Raw genomic sequence first — 17,778 nt, 5'->3', positions numbered from 1 at the left:
GAAAAATGGACCTTTTTTCTTTTTCTTAAGTTGTCCCAACACGTGGGGAAAAGTACTCAAATTGTCATCTCTGCAGCCCAATCAGAAAAAGTCATCTTTGGGATCAATGGAAACTTTTGCGAGGGTATAGGTGCATTTCTATGTGTCGAAAGTCAGTAATTCTTTTGATTATTAATTAATTATAAGTTATTTGAGTTATCCCAAGGCTTACTCGTAGGCTTTATCCGTGCAGAGTCTCTAATGTTATTGCTGCAAGACGGGCTTCAGCTACATGGGAGCAGGGGAAGAGGACTGGAGCAGCAGGACGCCAAGAGTTTGGAACACACTAGAACAAGACCCGGACGGTGGCTGTGCTTGTGGGCTCGTGCTCTCTGTCTGTCTCACACACACAGCCCTGGCCCCTCAAGGCGAGAAAACAATAACACCTATCTCAAGTGCCCCCATATGTATCTCAAAACGTCCCAGGGTATTTGAAGAGTGCTTCTTTGTAGCATACTAAATCTCGTACGTGAGCACTACGCTGGTGCTGTCACTCTTAGCCATAATGGTCAATATCCTTGATTTCCATGTGAATTCAAGGAAACAGGAGTACCCAAAACACAAACAATCTGAAATTATTTCTCCTGTTTTAGTAACTGATTTCTAATTAGCATAGACTTGCCAAGGCCTCTAGGCAACTATCATCAGAACTATACTTGGTTCAACAAGTTGCAGTACGAGTGAAACAGAGCCCACAGAGAAGTTCAGTACGACTCTGGGCCACATTTAAATTTAGCATTGATGGGGCGCCTGGGTGGCTCAGTGGGTTAAGCCTCTGCCTTCGGCTCTCATCAGGATTTCAGAGTCCTGGGATCAAGCCCCACATCGGGCTCTCTGCTCAGCGGGGACCTGCTTCCTTCTCTCTCTGCCTGCCTCTCTGCCTGCTTGTGATCTCTCTCTCTCTCTGTCAAATAAATAAATAAAGTCTTTTTAAAAATTAAATTAAATTGACATCCAGATGGCCAACAGACACATGAAAAAGTGCTCCATATCACTCGGCATCAGGGAAATACAAATCAAAACCACAATGAGATATCACCTCACACCAGTCAGAATGGCTAAAATCAACAAGTCAGGAAATGACAGATGCTGGCGAGGATGCGGAGAAAGGGGAACCCTCCTACACTGTTGGTGGGAATGCAAGCTGGTGCAACCACTCTGGAAAACAGCATGGAGGTTCCTCAAAATGTTGAAAATAGAACTGCCCTATGACCCAGCAATTGCACTACTGGGTATTTACCCTAAAGATACAAACATAGTGATCCAAAGGGGCACGTGCACCCAAATGTTTATAGCAGCAATGTCCACAATAGCCAAACTATGGAAAGAACCTAGATGTCCATCAACAGATGAATGGATAAAGAAGATGTGGTATATATACACAATGGAATACTATGCAGCCATCAAAAGAAACGAAATCTTGCCATTTGCGACAACATGGATGGAACTAGAGCGTATCATGCTCAGCGAAATAAGTCAAGCGGAGAAAGACAGCTATCATATGATCTCCCTTATATGAGGAAGTAGTGATGCAACATGGGGGCTTAAGTGGGTAGGAGAAGAATCCATGAAACAAGATGGGATAGGGAGGGAGACAAACCATAAGTGACTCTTAATCTCACGAAACAAACTGTGGGTTGCTGGGGGGAGGGGGGTTGGGAGAATGGGGGTAGGGTTATGGACATTGGGGAGGGTATGTGCTTTTGGGTAATTTGGAAGGGGTGGTGAACCATGAGAGACTATGGACTCTGAAAAACAATCTGAGGGGTTTGAAGTGGCGGAGGGGTGAGAGGTTGGGGTACCAGGTGGTGGGTATTATAGAGGGCACGGATTGCATGGAGCAGTGGGTGTGGTGAAAAAATAATGAATACTGTTTTTCTGAAAAGAAATAAATTGGAAAAAAAATTAAATTTAATTAAATTAACGTTGAACATGAACTGGAGACTGTGGCTTCTTACTTTCCTTCTAGTCTTTCTTCCAATCCACACTGCTGCTTCTTATTTATCTTTATAATATCTCCTGCACTATTGGATTTAAATGAATGGTCCAGATTTGGCTGAAGATGTCAGCAAAATGATGATGCAGTCTCTAAAAAATTACCACCCTAGAGAAGACTTCACCTAGCTAGCTTACACATTATAGAAAAAAAAAAAAAATACCTTGCCCTGAGACAGAAATTAGATGTACCCAGTATACAGATAAACATCACCCAAATGAATAAATAACCCAGCTTGCCACATTTCTACTTTCATATTATCCTTTCCCTAATATATGAATACTAAATTAGAAAAATAAGAATACATAAATTGCAAGGGCATTGGCCTCAAGTAATACATAAAAATAATAGCTATCATTCAGAGTATGTGTATTTTGTCCCAGTTATTTAAACATATTACAGATCATCTTCACAGCAACCTCATGCTATATTTGTGTTATCATTTTACAAGTGTGAAAATGGAGACTCAGAGACAGTAAGTAATTTTTTTTAATTAACTAAACAGCAACAACTTAAGAACAGAGCCAAGATTTGAACCTGCAAAGCCCATGCTCTCTTTACACTGTGATGTTAGTATATTAGTATCAGAGAGCTCACTGTAATCTTTTAACCGCCTAAATCAGTTCATATAGTGGTAAAAGTGCTCAGAACAGAAATTTTCAATTACTAGGTCAAGGTTGTGCCATGCGATAGTGGCGAAGTCAGACCGAGAACCCAGTCTCCTGACCTCATGAGTGTGTTGCCCACTTCTTTCGCCAGCCTTTAGCATGAGCCCAGAGCTCATCGGGTGGCCCACCAGCCTCTGTGGGTTTCTCAAACGATTCTTAGACGTCATGAAGCAGCATCCGCTAAATAAATTCACAAGTTGAATACCATGCACCTAGGAAGGTGCACAGACTTGGTGCTGATTGGTGGGGAATAAGGAACAAAATACAGCTGTTTCTGAGGATAAGAGATTGTAGGAGAGGGGTGGTACTTCAAGGTGACTGGGCCAACCTACTGAAAGGCAGGAAAAATCTCAGGTTTCATAGAAAAGAGATAAAAAGGCTTTGAAATAGAACAGTATGTCTGTGGTCTTGTCTATGCCCTTGTGTAAGTCCCCAGCCACTTCGTGCATCTTTCAAACAGAAATCCTAATGTCAATCCAGTTATATAACAGCAATAGAGTAAGGAACAACCAGGCCAATGACTATAAAGTGGTCTACCCCAGAAGTGTGCAATAGAAATTATTCAAATTAATGATCGGGGCAGCTTGCAGGTGAGGTGCCTGCTCCAATTTGAGCCAAGTCCTTTCAAGTTGTACTTTTTTTTTTTTTTAAGAATTCTGCCTCAATTCAGTGAATTGGATTATTTCAATGAAATACACTTAATAAGTTCCCTTGGGCATCACTTGATACTTCTTTGCTATTCTTTTTACCTTTTTTTGTATTAGATTTAACACCTGGGTAATACTAAGTGCCATGGTTACCATAAATTACAGGAGACTAAATAAATATTTGAGAGAGCAGGAGAGATTTGATTAAATTGCTGAAAATGAAATGTTGAGTACTACTCCCCACACCAAATAGACTTTCTTGCTTCAGTGTGCACTGCCAACAGTGGATTTGGTTTTCATAGCTCCAGACATTTTCTAAATGGGTAAATTGCCAGCATGACCACTTCCGTTTTTCTTTCGTGTTTAAGCCCCAGCATATTTTTTATCCTTTGACTTTAATCCAAGCTGGTAAATTATGGCCAAGAATTGAAGGTTTGATAACAAGGAGTTGTAATAGTGGAACTCTATTGCAAAATCTACCTGAAATGGGCAGGAATGTTTATGTTATAAATCCGGGTTTGGGGCACATGAGATTTAGGCAAAAGTAGAGTCTTTCCTGATAAGTGGGCATGAATGGGGAAATTCAGTAAGGATGCATTAATAATAATTACAGCAATGTCAGGAAATTTGGAACAAGCCAAAAAGATTACTGGATGTCTCCAGTGGAAAACGAGGCACTGCTTAGAGCAGTTAATTTCAATATTCCTGATCTATGAATGACTCTGTTCTTTGGATCACCCCTTCGAAACAGTTGTACTCCTTTAATAATGAGTTAAATGAAATCTTTTCTCAAAAATTATTCTTTCCCAGGTTTAATAACTAACATATAGTGAAATGCTTATGGTGCTAAATTCTGCATGGGCAGTTTCTTATTTAAGCCAAACAACCATATATGTAAGCCCATTTCCCTCTTAAAAAGATGAGCTGAGCCGGGTATAGGGAAGTCAAGTAACCTGCCCACATAAGAAATAAGATAGAAATTCAGAAAAGTGCCCTCCACCACCCAAAAAATATGTAAGTTTCTGGTTAGTTCTCCATCACTTCTGACAAGATGAGATCATTACGAAGAATTTCTTGAGTTACTTCCTTTTTGAGAATATATTCTCCCAAAATGCATCCTGGTGCACATCCTGTGGGCAGTGTCACGGAACCACGCCTTTCTCTGATGGCGGATAACAAAGATACCTTCCCAAGAAGCTTGTTCACTCTGTCCTAAGCTATGGATTCCTCCAAGGAAGTTGAGAACTAAAGAATGATGGGGAGAAGAAAGTGTTCTGAGTTTAGAAGACAGAAGGAGGAGGTGGCAAATGCAAAATGCAGATTTCTGAAATCTTTGTTAAAACACAGCCGCAAGATGGCGTGCAATAGAGTCTGGTGTTTGGGGGGCCTGACATGAATTCATTACTCCATTCTCCTTGAGTTCCAGAGAAATGCCCCCCAGTGCACCATCACCCCCAGGTTCCATTCTCTCAGGAATTTAGCCCTCTGCTTTTAGGCTCAGAAACTGTCGTGGTCTATGTACAATCTACTATCCCAAATGGGAAAGTCCTACTAGGACCAATGAGCCAAAAAGTCTGGCTAGGTTTGTTTTTAGGCCCCAGTTTCTTCAGCCACAAAGAAAACCGGAATGGCGATCCCTTCCACTCTTAAAATGGAATGATTTCTGTAATTAATCTTCATCATTCAGTGAAACACAATTCCAAGTGTAAAATGAAATACAAACCTGTTTTAGGAACTCTGAAATATTTATTTATTCCTTTATTAATTACATTCATTTAAAAGTTACTTTATTCCAAAAGGGAGTATGGCTGGCTTATTGGATTATGTCATGGTAAAAACCCATATGGTATCGTCTCCTGAAGTGTCAGTGCAGAGTAAGGGGATTGTAGTAGATAAGGCTGTCGAGAGCAAATACAGAAACCACTCTGCCATTTAAGGGTAACTAATGTTCTCATGGAATCCCAGAACAGGAATACCTCCTTGGCCCTGTGAATGAATGGGAACCAGGGACTGTTATGACCTCCCAATTCTGTTCCCTACTGCGCACCTGCATCGTTCACTTCTATTACAGAGTATGGTATACGACAGAAGGAGGCACCTACAAAGAGCAACCACACACCTATACCATCCAAAGAGGGACAAACGTCCCCAAGACCCAACCTAAAATTCCTTGGGAAGGAACAGGTCAAGCTTGGGTCAAATGCCCACCTCTTGATCAATCAACTCTAGCCACGGTCCAGGAAAGGTGCTCTGATTGAAATGTGTGTTCTTCTCTCCTCTAATCAACTGTAACCTGTAGTCAAAAGCCACACTGTGCGAAATAGCCAAGGGGGGGACCACACACCCACTACTGCCTTACGTGAGAGGAAGTGAATATTACTGGAAAACAAGGGACTAAGATAACCACTGAAAAGATGTCCACCATAAGTCCCATAAAAGGAACCACTATTAAGTAATACAGTACTCATAAAACTTAAGTAATGCATAAGCCTCATTAAAAACCCAAGCTAGAGGCTTTATGCACCCCCTCAGTCCACAGGGACATTTTGACACGACCAGAAGTGTTCAAGCAAAACACACTGTATTTCCCCCTCTAATTAGCATCTTTCTTTGCTTCTCTCAGGACGCTTATATGTGGTCTCAATAAAAAAGTCTGTGCGTTCCCAAAGAGTTCTTCATCTGTTTCCCAGCATTTTTCTTTTGATTCCTGGACTTCATTTACTCCATAAAAGCACACTGGAACATCAATGAAGATCCCTGTTTTTGCAATTGTTTTCTCTGCACAATTAGGCATAATAATTAAAGCATCCTTTTTGTCTGAAAGGCAATTAAAGTACAACTTTGGAAACATGCGACAATAATATTGAATAATGCTACATTTGTCAGTGAGGTCACTAAATGGGCAATAGATCTTAGGAGGCAAATGATCTTTCCTTTGTAAACAGATCATTGCTGAGCTTACTTAAATGACTCTAATAAGTCCCATACAGTGCCATAGCAGCTTGCTGTGTTTCTATTCCTTCAGCAGAAGTGAACACTTTAATGGGCACATGCCCATTGACCAACTGATGAAATATGAGTCTAAAACCACTTGGAAATCATCAGACAAGTTAAAAAAAAGTATTACATATTTTAAAAAAATAATATTTAAAAGAAAGTCTCAGAGACAGAATGAAAGATCACACCCTATCAAATGTTTAACTCTAAATTGAAAGACATCTATGGCAAATATAAAGTCACTACCAAGTAAATGCAGTAACTCCTGGCCAACTCCACTTTTGCAATGACAGTAGCTTTCCCTCACTGCATGTCATGGACTCCTCTACTCCCCACTAAGAGTAACCTCCACAAGGGCAGAAATACTGTTACCTTTGTTCAGTATATTCTCCCCAGCACTTGAATTAGAGGCTGACAACAGGTGATGCACAAATTTTTGTGTGTGTCTTACTGTGTTCATTTCATTTTATTGAAGTATAACATACCACAGAGAAGGACACATATCATGGGTGTAAAACTCACTGATTGTCACAACCTGCACACATGCAGCCAGAACCCAGAGCAATCGACAAAACATTACCAGCACCTCGGAAACCCTTGTGGACTTTTTCCCAGTTACTATCCCCACAAGAATAACCACCATCCCCAAGGCTAAAAGTATCCTTTGTTTTGCTTATTTTTAGACTATAAACAGAACCACATAATGTGAACTCTTGCATGTGTGACTTCCATTCAGCTCTACACTGATGAGATTCATCAGTGCCGTTGGTTACTGTAGGTCACTCATTCCTCATTGTGTGAATGGGCCAGTTTACTTTCCCATTCGACTGCTGATGGCCATTTAACTAATTTCCAGTTTGGGGCTAATACAAATGGTGCTCTTACGGATGTCCCAGTGCATATCTTTTAGCATGTACATTTCTGTTGGATATACGCATTGGAGAGAAATTGCTGTGTTATAGAGGATGCATGTTTCCAGATTTACACATTAATATTTTAAACCATTAGTAATATGAACTTTAAAAGAACCTGTATTTTACTTGAATTGGGGGTGAAATTAACACAGTTCAATACCTTGATTTCCACATGAAGAAACTAAGGGTAAAGTTCATTTAGGAGGGGCAGTAGAATGGAGCCCATGCTGCTACCATCTTGCTGTGTGGCCTTGAGCAAGAATACCCTGGCATTGATTTCTTCACATAAATTGAGGAAATTCAATAAGATCATCTCAAAATCACTTCCACATTCCAGCTCTAAAATTCATATGAGGCACAATTATCAGAGCAATGACTAGAAGCCATGCTTCCAAATTCATATCCATGAGCTTTAACTTCATACCAACCTTTCTTTCAGTGAAATTAATTATCGATATAATTATTTATTATCAACATGGAAAGTTAACCTTATTAGCTAATATTTATCGAATGCTCTTTCCAAGTGTTTTTCATGTACTATCTCATCAAATCCTGACAACCACTCATAAAGAGTTATTATAGCTCCCATTTACAAACAAGGAAACTGAGGACCCAAAAGGCTAAATGCCCAGTCTAAGGTCACACAGCCACGAAGTGATTGAGCTGGGTTCTTTAAGGCACTATGCATAAATAATTCTATGCACAGTCATCTTTAAACCTAAACTGCATCCAATGTCAGGTCCTTCTCCTATAAGTTACAGCTGTTTCTAGCCACTTATTCCAAGTGAAACTTGTTTCTCCTTGGATTCTGATATGTGACTTGTGACATACACAGTCTGAAATAAGCCACACTATAGCATTTTCTATAGGGTGCTCCCAAACCAGGCTTAACACGTTGACACTCAGATTCTTCACTGATGTCTCCCAAGATCATCTGGTACCGATCGCTATCTTCAACAACACTGGATGGTTTTCTTAACTCGGGATTTTATGAAGGCAGTAAAACTAATGAATCACAAATGTCTGAACCCATATAGGAAACAATGCTAAAGGAGATAGTAAAATTATGTATCATGATCTACCACAAACTATAAATATTATGCATCGGGTATCTGATACTAATGTCTAACTTCAGTCTGATAACAAGCTGGTGGAAACATTTCGTTGTGTCATAAGTAAAATACCTCTGATACAATTCAGATTTTTGCTTCCATATTCTTTGGCCCTTCTTTTCTTTATGTTCCATGAAGATTTTCATAGGCTCTAAAATTCCATTTTATTGTGTACTAAATTCCTGGTTACTCAGTAAAGAGAATTCTCGAGTCCTGTCTGAAATTGCTCTAATTGTTGGCTTTTCATGAGGAGGTGGGTTTGTGCATCAGCTGATTTTTAAAGAGGCTTTGCAGTCAAAATACTTGGCAGTGCTGTCTGTAGAGATTCTTGCTATGTGGAAATTGTCCCTTTATTTCTACACATAAGTAGAATGTGGTTCACAATCCATTTCTACTCTAGCTCATCTAAACTGACCTATAACTGGACTTCAACCAAATTCCACCACATTCTACATTTACATTTAGTAAATGGGTGTAGTGGGAAAGGAAGGGGTCTTACCCTGTACAGTTTGCGGTAGGAAAGCTCTCTATTCTTCTTACCCTTACAAATACTTTCTAGAAAATCATCATTGTGCACACACACATATCACCCTAAATACTGCTTAATCTCTCATCAAAGGCCATTCTGCTTAACTGTTTACTATGCAAACAGGCTTGACTTCACCATTATAAATATGGCAGTTCTACCTGGCCATTGTGCCATAATACAGTAGACTTACTTAACCTGGAAAGTGACTCTACTTCTCCACCTAAAGACATAGAGGGTAGCACCTCAGTGAAAGCTACAATCATGAAGATTACCTTCCCTAGATCCTTGTTCTTTGGTAATGACTCCTGCCTAGGTCACTGGTCCACATGTGACCCTTGTCAAAGTTCAGTAACTTGCGGCTCTTTCTAGACCTTTCCTGCTACCTGTGATTCAGCCATTGGTACACCTTTTTGCCTTTACCTTGGTCACTAATGATTGTGCAATTATTTAGCATGTATGGGCTGACCAATAAGTAAATTAGTAGTAGTAGTAGTAGTAATTTTGATTAAGAGTCTTATCTTTGTGTGGAACCTCAAAACAGATCCAAAAAAACTGTGGTCATTATTGGTTCGAGGAGTATACAAGTCACCCACCCACCCCCACCCAGAGGCAATCAGTTCTAGATTACCTTCCTTATTGCAGTGACTGGTGTTGGAATCATTATTTTTGCTTCTTAAAGTATAGAGAGAAAAAGTCAGTCCTCATGATTTGGAGGGAAGGAATAGGAAAAATATGAAGATGATGATCAAATCTCCTACCAACCAATAAATTAAAAGCCAAGAGCAGAGTGATGAATAAAGAGCCCCTTTCTCATACTTTTGGTCCCAGGCTGTCCACTACTTCTCTATCAGATTTTATAAACTAAGAGTCAGAACTGGAGGAAGATGGGAGCAGAGACACATTAATGGTGGACAACTGCAATGAAAACCACAGACTCTTCCTGTGGCAGTCCCCTAGAACTACCTGTTTCTGATCCCTCCTACAACGTAATTTGAGACAACAGTATAGATCAGAAGAGGAAGCTAATTCACTGGAAGAAGATACAATTTAAAATAAAATATAGATTGTCAGTGAAGTTGAGGACATTTTCAAGTCCTTCAAACATTATGGAAATAGTCAAACTAATAAAAGGGGAACTGGAGAACATTTGCATGAACTGAAATGAGACCTCACAATTAAAGCTACAGTTTGACCAAATGGATGAGGGTGCATAACCCATTTTTTTGTCCTGGACACAGGAAACTTTTCCCACACTAATGATAATATTATAGAAAAATTACATGAGAATAAAGTAAGAAGAATATAAAAAAGAACCCAAGAAGATGTATGAGAGGAATTAATTACATAGGAAAAAAGTAAGCAAGCAAAGTAATTTGAAATTTGAGAGTTAACATAAGCCTGTATTATGGAGAGTCTTCTGGGTACCATTGATCTGTTACTTCTCCCATAGTCTCTGTCGAAGTCTAAGTGGATGATAAATAATGCAGTTACATAACCATGTTTCACTCCTTGTCAAGAACACTGCTTGAAACTAACCACGGACCGAAGAAAAGGAAGGGTTTTCTCCAGGAGCCTTGTATAAATTGAGCTGAGATTGCAGTAAAGTAGTCAACTGTGAATTAGTTTGATCTACTTATCTGTACTATCATCTGAGGTTAAGCCTGCCCAGAGTAGAGAGTAGAACAGATTTCATTTTCTGTGTACTTGAAATAAATCTTGAATTTCATGAGCAGTGAATACTTGCAATAAATCTCTTTTTACTTAAATCAGATTGATGAGATTCCTCTTTTTTACATACAAACAATCTCTGACAAAACCAGAGTTTTCGTTAAAAACAAATTCTCCTGTTGGGCAGAGACACGACATATCATTTGGATTTTAGTCAGAAAAGAGAAACCACCTGAGGTATTTCAAACAGATAGGATTTAATGTAAGGAACTGATTAAGCCAGTGATGAAAAAACTAAGGAGTCGAACAAAAGATGATGAGACATCGCAGAGACTAGAAACAGGAAGAAGATGTTGCTGCCCTAGGGCTGGAGAAACACAGGAAGGATGTTGTGTTCCCAAATCCAGAAGCTGAGGTCATTGGGTATAAGGTGGAACCATAGTGGGACTTTCCAATGGGGCCACAAAGACAGGCATTTTCTGGCAGATTCTGGACCCACACAAGAGGTTCAGAGATGCTGCCAGAGATGCCACCACAAGCAAAGGAGAGAGAAGTCTTCCCCCCTTCTTTCTGTCTCCTTTGTACTACTGTACCCCATTGGCCAAACCTACAGAGATACTAGAGGTCCGAGAAACTTAGTTTACTGCCATACAGAGCAGGGCAGAGAAAGAGTATGAATCTGAAAGTAAGCAAGCCAAGATCTGCCACAAGTAGGCTCCAGGAATCATTCCGTACCACACTAGTAAACACCCTGCAACAATTCTGGGTGGTCTGGGGCATGATGACAGAGCTTTAATTTGTGCGATTCTCCTTATATCTTTTCTTTTACTCATTTCATTCTGATCCTTGGTATCTTGCCCTGGGGATTTTTGTAAGATGTAAAACATAAGTTACTTGAAATAATATGCTCTCCTTATATAAAATAAATGCCTAAACTGGCTGCAGATGTTATACTGAAAGTACTAGAGGAAGAAGGAAGAGAGGGATTTACCCATGTGAGCAGCAAGCAGAAGAAGGGGAATAATTCTAAACACTAGAGAGAGGGAAGAATACAGATGTCTTAGGGAATCAAACACTCATATGCTACTGGCTGTTGGCACCCCAGGGAGAAGGCATGCTCTTAGAGAATGTGGGTATGTGGTATCCCAGTGAAACCTAAAACGTAAACACAGGAGAACCTTGCCTTGGTAAAGGGTCCCATGCCCTAAGCAGGGTCCAGATACAGCACAGCTTTCAGATAAAAAGGGAAGTGCAAGCTGAAGTATCATGTGTATCAAAACGATCCAATAAGCTTTGACTAATTCCCCATCCCAGCCTCCCTGACGCAGGTTTAACTTCAACATCTCAGCACCAAGAGAAAACAAATGGCTACTCATAAAAGTTTAACTGAAAGAACTTAACAAGAGAACTATCACTTAAATCTTGAACAAGGGGACCTAGGTGGCTCTGGTGGTTGGTGTCCAATACTTGATTTCAGCCTGGGTCATGATCTCAGGGTTGTAAGATCAGGCCCAGGTCAGTTTCTGTGCCTGGCGTGGGGTCTTCTTGGGAGTCTCTCCCTCTCCCACTGCCCCTCCCCCTGCTTATTCTCACTCTCTCTCTCTCAAATAAATAAATAAAGTCTTTTAAAAAAATTTTTTTTAAATCTTGAGCGGGATTAAGGAAATCAACAAGGATGATGAAACATAGTGGAGAAAATCATCACACTCAAGGCCTGAAGGGAAAAAAGGAGAAAATGGTGTTACCACAGCCCCAAAAGAGCTGAAACCATGGAGCAAAAGCCCTCCACCAAGTAGTCCCAATCCTTTAGGGAAGCACATTCACTGTTCCAACAATGGTGAGAGACAAGAAAAATGTGAAAGAAATAGATATCCCAACTTCTTACTTTCTCTTTCAACTCTAGCTGCTACCTCTCTGGTTAAACCCATGTAGAAGTCAAAAAGCACAGCACCTAAGCCCAGCTAAGGCAATCTATGGGTCCCACAGCACAGAACAGACAGAGAAGTGCTAAAATTAGGAGAGGTTAAATAAAGAACAACCCAGCAAAGATCAAAATGCTCATTCAAAAAGATATATGCACCCCCATGTTTACTGCAGCAGTATTTATAATACCCAAGATACAGAAACAACCCAAGTGTCCATCCATAAAGGGTAAAGAAGAGGTGCACATACATATGCACACATGCACACACACACACACACACACACACAGAGTGGAATATTACTCAGCCATTAAAAGAATGCTGCTTCTTGCCATTTGCAACTACAACAGAGGGTATAATACTAAGTGAAATAGGGGTTTGAAGTGGCGGGGGGGGGTGGGAGGTTTGGGTACCAGGTGGTGGGTATTATAGAGGGCACAGCTTGCATGGAGCACTGGGTGTGGTGAAAAAATAATGAATACTGTTTTTCTGAAAATAAATAAATTCGGAGAAAAAAAAAAAAGAAAAAAAAAATACTAAGTGAAATAGTCAGAGAAAGATAAATATCATATGATTTCACTTGCAGGTAAAATTTAAGAAACAAAACAAACAACAACCAAAAAAGAGACCAAAAAAAGACTTCAATATAGAGAACAAAGCGGTGGTTGTCTGAGGGTGGTGGGTAGGTGAACTGGTGAACTAGGTGAAGGGGATTAAGAGCACACTTCTTATGATGAGCACTGAGTAATACAAAAGTGTTGAGTTGTTATATTATACACTTAAAACTGATAGAACACTATATGCTAATTACACTTGAATTTTTAAAAAAATTTTAAGAGGAAGAAAAATAAAGAAAGAGAATAACCAGCACCCTGCAGCTCCAGATTTTGTGGAGTCTAAGGTCTCTACAACTTAAGGGGCTTACTTACAAAAATAATAATATATAATAAAAAATATAAAATCAAGTATGGAAGTGTATAGTGTTTATATCAGGAAATCACCAAAAAACAAAATTTAAATAGCTGACAAATTACTCAACTATCAGAATCTGAAAAAAAAGAAAAACCTTATTAATTAGCTACTTAAGATACTTTTATAATGTCTACCTTCTTTATAGTACTGCTATAATTTTTTCATCATCTCTTTATATAAGAACACTTTCTAATATCAATTTTTGTAATGAGACTGGAAAGATAATTTAATATTTTCTAGGACCAAAATTTTTTATTATCAATAATTGGAATGCATAAACTGTGCAAGGTTATAAAAATATAAAATTGTTGTTTGGAGTTCTGTTATTAAGTCTGTGCCCTACAAACACAGGAATTTTGATAAGTTCTATTTTGCATGATTACTATAAATTTTTAAGTGTATGCTGCTTTTTAATTTTCTTATACTATAAATTTTTAAATGTATGCTGCTTTTTAATTTGCCTATACAGAAGATAATGTGTACATTATCAAATATATTCCCTGACAGCTTCCATTTTGAGTAAGTGTTGATGAGAACCGAATTCTCTGCTAACAATTAAACATGTCTGATAACTCAAAGAATCTTGAGAGACCAGCTTCTTGTTCCACACATTGCACACTTAGTTTTTACTCTAGTATCCATGTTTCTGCTTCTGGAAACCATAGAAGTAATTCATATATTGATGGCTAGCAATGGCTTCACTATACAAAAGTGACTGAAAAATCACATAAATATTATCTCATAAACTCAAGCTAAATATCATAAATTCAATTTTCCCTGAGCTGAATCTTATAACATCCTGAAGTATGTATGGTTAAAGAAAACGCAGCTCAGTGATGTTTGTAGACTTGCATTTGAATCAAAAGACAAAATATACGCATGATATAATTTTTTTAAGAATATTATTACCTGGGGTGCCTGGGTGGCTCAGTGGGTTAAACCTCTGCCTTTGGCTCAGGTCATGATCTCAGGGTCCTGGGATCGAGCCTGCTTCCCCCTCTCTCTCTGCCTGCTTGTGATCTCTCTCTGTCAAATAAATAAATAAAATCTTAAAAAAAAAAGAATTCAAAAAATTATTACCTAACTCTGTTCACAGAAAAAGTCTAGAAGCAACTAACTCAGGGACAAGGAGTGCCCCTAGTGTCCAGACTGTGATGTCTAAATACCATTTCCACAGAAAAATCCTGAAATGCTTGAAGAGATGGCTGATTTGGGGTCTGGTGCAATGAACTTATATAAGCCTAAAACATCTTGTCATACCAGAAAGCAAGGAAGCTATCCACATTCACAAGGATCATGTCAAGAGATAATAAATAGGAGCCAAGTTAAAGGGACTCCCAATGGCCAAAGATGAGATAGTTTGTGGAACAAAAAGTACAACTCCACTAGATAAAAACACATCAAATACATTAAAAAAAAAAAAAAAAAAAAAAAAAAAAAACCTCTGAGGTCATACTGTTTTCCACAGTGGCTATAACAATTTACATCTCTACCAACAGTGTACTAGGTCCCTTTATCTCCAAATCCTCCCCAACACTTGTTATTTCTTGTCTCGTATACTGAAACTAACAGAACATTGTGTATCAACTATACTCAAATTAAAACAAAACAAAACAAAAAATACAAACATCCAATATATGTCACACCAACTAAAAACAAAATCTATGAGGTCATAATGATATATTTTTTAATATCATCGGTTCTATTTGAAGGTTTGTTAGAGCACCAACCTCTCATTCTAAAATTTGACAAAGGGATAGGGTGCCTGGGTGGCTCAGTGGGTAAAGCCTCTGCCTTCAGCTCAGGTCATGATTTCAGGGTCCTGAGATCGAGCCCCACATCAGGCTTTCTGCTCAGCAGGTAGCCTGCTTCTCCCTCTCTCTCTGCCTGCCTCTCTGCTCACTTGTGATCTCTCTGTCAAATAAATCAATAAAATCTTAAATAAGTAAATAAATAAAATTTGACAAAGGGGGGGAAATTATCCTACCTATCCTGTATTAACTAGATTCCAGTGTAATCAAGTAACTGACAAAAAAACTCTTCTTTACAGAAGAATTCTACTTAGTAATTACAGAAGGAATGATTGAATTAGAGTATCTATATTTTGTAGTCCCTAATGAAATAATAGCTCTAGACAGTGGTCATCCAGGGTTGCTAAATCCATCTGAGGAAAGATACATGGACCAGACTAACAAGATCTGAAACCTCTGGTCAATCTAAACATTCCTAAAAATAAAATAAGATAGAATACAACACAGTGAAAAGACAGTGTGTCAAGCATCATATGCCTCTGATATGATAGAACAATGAGCTCACAGCATCACTTATGAAATGTTCTACCAAAAAATTGAACCTGTATACAATCAGTATCTAGATATAACAGATGAACATGAAAAACGGCACCACAGGGATGCAATTGGCCAATCCCAGAGTGTAAGATACGCTCTGGGGCACAAGACCCAGTTTCTTCAACAAATAAATGCATTAAAAAAGAAATGGAGGGAAGAGAAAGTTTACAGATTAAAAGAATTTTAGGAAATATCAAATGTGATGCATGAACTTTATTTGAATCCTGATTCAAATAAATCAATTTTTAAAATGTTATGGAACAATAAGGTAAACTTAGTGCATACTGAGAGCATATTTAATGATATTAAAGAAATAGTGTTGAACTGATAGGCAGCAAGAGATCGGCAGCAAGAGAGCTTGGGGCCATGTCTCACACCATTTTGCTGGTACAACCTACTAAGAGGCCAGAAGGCAGACCTTAGGTTGACTATGATTCTATGAATGAAGGCATTGAATTCCTCTTTAAAATTAGATCATCTGAAGAGCCTCTCTATCACATATAGTGTCAGTCACTTGCTTGATTTTTATCCATGATTTGGCAGACCTCAGCGGCCCTGCTTATGGAGCAGATACCCAGGCATATCAACCTTACAACAAAAGATTGGATGAAAGAAAAGATCTATGTGCTCCCCCATGGGCAGACCCAACAGGCCCAGAAACAGCGGAGTTGGAAGCACTGGGGATGGGCATGGGCTTGAACAGCGGGCTGCAGTGGAAGTTTTGTCCTATAGTAATCCTGTTCCTGTCGTGGTACACTCCAGCCAGGAGGCACATATTAGAAGAAATGTGAGGATCTTGGTTAATCTGAAACCCCCGTGGCCCATTTTCCCCCCTTTCGTTTAACGTAAGCATTTTTAGAATTTAGATGGAAGTTAATTTTTATCAGTTAATATTGGTCCCAATCTTTCAAGCTCTCCATATCTGCTTTGTAGCACTCCACTGTACTAACTCTTCTTCAAGTTGGGATGTGAGTGGTGACAGTTTAGTTGCATCTTTAAGATAAAATCTTAGTGAAAAACATATAAATGTCCTTTAGGGTTTTGCTTGGTTTTGTTTTTTAAGAAGAAATCGTGTTAAGGGATCTGTGGGTTTTTTTGCTCTAACAATGATTTTTTTTAAATAGTGTCTTTTCTCTCAGAGACACATACTGAAATATCAAGGGGTGAGGTAATATTGTGTCTAGTATTTACTTCAAAATTTTCCAATAGGTAGTAGTAAGGCATAGGCGAGTAAGTGTAGATGAAACAGGACTACTTGTCATGTGTTGGTAATAGTTGGATCTGGGCGAGAGGCATATGGAGGTTTATCATACTATTTTCTCTAATTTTATCTTATTTTCTCTAATTTTAAGCTCAAAACTTCCATAATCTTTTTTTTTTTTTCAAAAAAGCAGCTCAAGAAAAATGAACTTTCCAGAAGATTCACAGAAATTGAAAATGTTACTTAGTTCTCTTATCACGGAGAAGCAAGTCTTGCCTTCAAGTCTTCAGGTAGAGAATTTGATCCAACAGTGATTCTTTTCTCTATTTCTAATTGCTAAATGTTGCCCGTAGTGTCAAGTGCTCAGTGCCAACTCCATAATTATCACAGAACATATGTCTACCTCACCACAGGTATTTGACAAAGATGAAAACCTTGCGTTGGGAAATCCTGACTCAGTTGTGTGTAGCAGGACAAAAACCTTTCTGAACCCTGAGAAGACTTTGAATTAACAGACCCTCCAGTATTACTTGAAGGCTGTGGCTGAGTGAGAAATAAATAAATAAAGCAAGCCTCAACAAGCAATAGCTAAAAGGCAGTTGGCTTGGACCGTCCGCCCAGTGACAGATCACTGAATACCAGAGTGCTCAAGAGCTCTGTCCTCTTTTGTAACTTTTCCCTCAAATAGCTGAAACGCTTCCTTCCACTGTTCCCACCAGCCTCTGGAGCCTTTGCTTTACACACACTTAAGACTCCACGTTTCTA

General features: G+C 38.9%; 1 pseudogene; it reads left to right on the top strand.

Moving 5' to 3' along the window:
* The first annotated feature begins 16,178 nt into the window (after nucleotides 1–16,178).
* Nucleotides 16,179–16,511, top strand: LOC122899245 (annotated as a pseudogene).
* The last annotated feature ends 1,267 nt before the right edge of the window (nucleotides 16,512–17,778 follow it).

Source organism: Neovison vison, chromosome 2, assembly GCF_020171115.1.
Source record: "Neovison vison isolate M4711 chromosome 2, ASM_NN_V1, whole genome shotgun sequence".
In the NCBI taxonomy this organism is placed as follows: domain Eukaryota; kingdom Metazoa; phylum Chordata; class Mammalia; order Carnivora; family Mustelidae; genus Neogale; species Neogale vison.
Note: the sequence above shows the minus strand (reverse complement) of the source record. Positions and strands in the feature narration are given on the sequence as shown.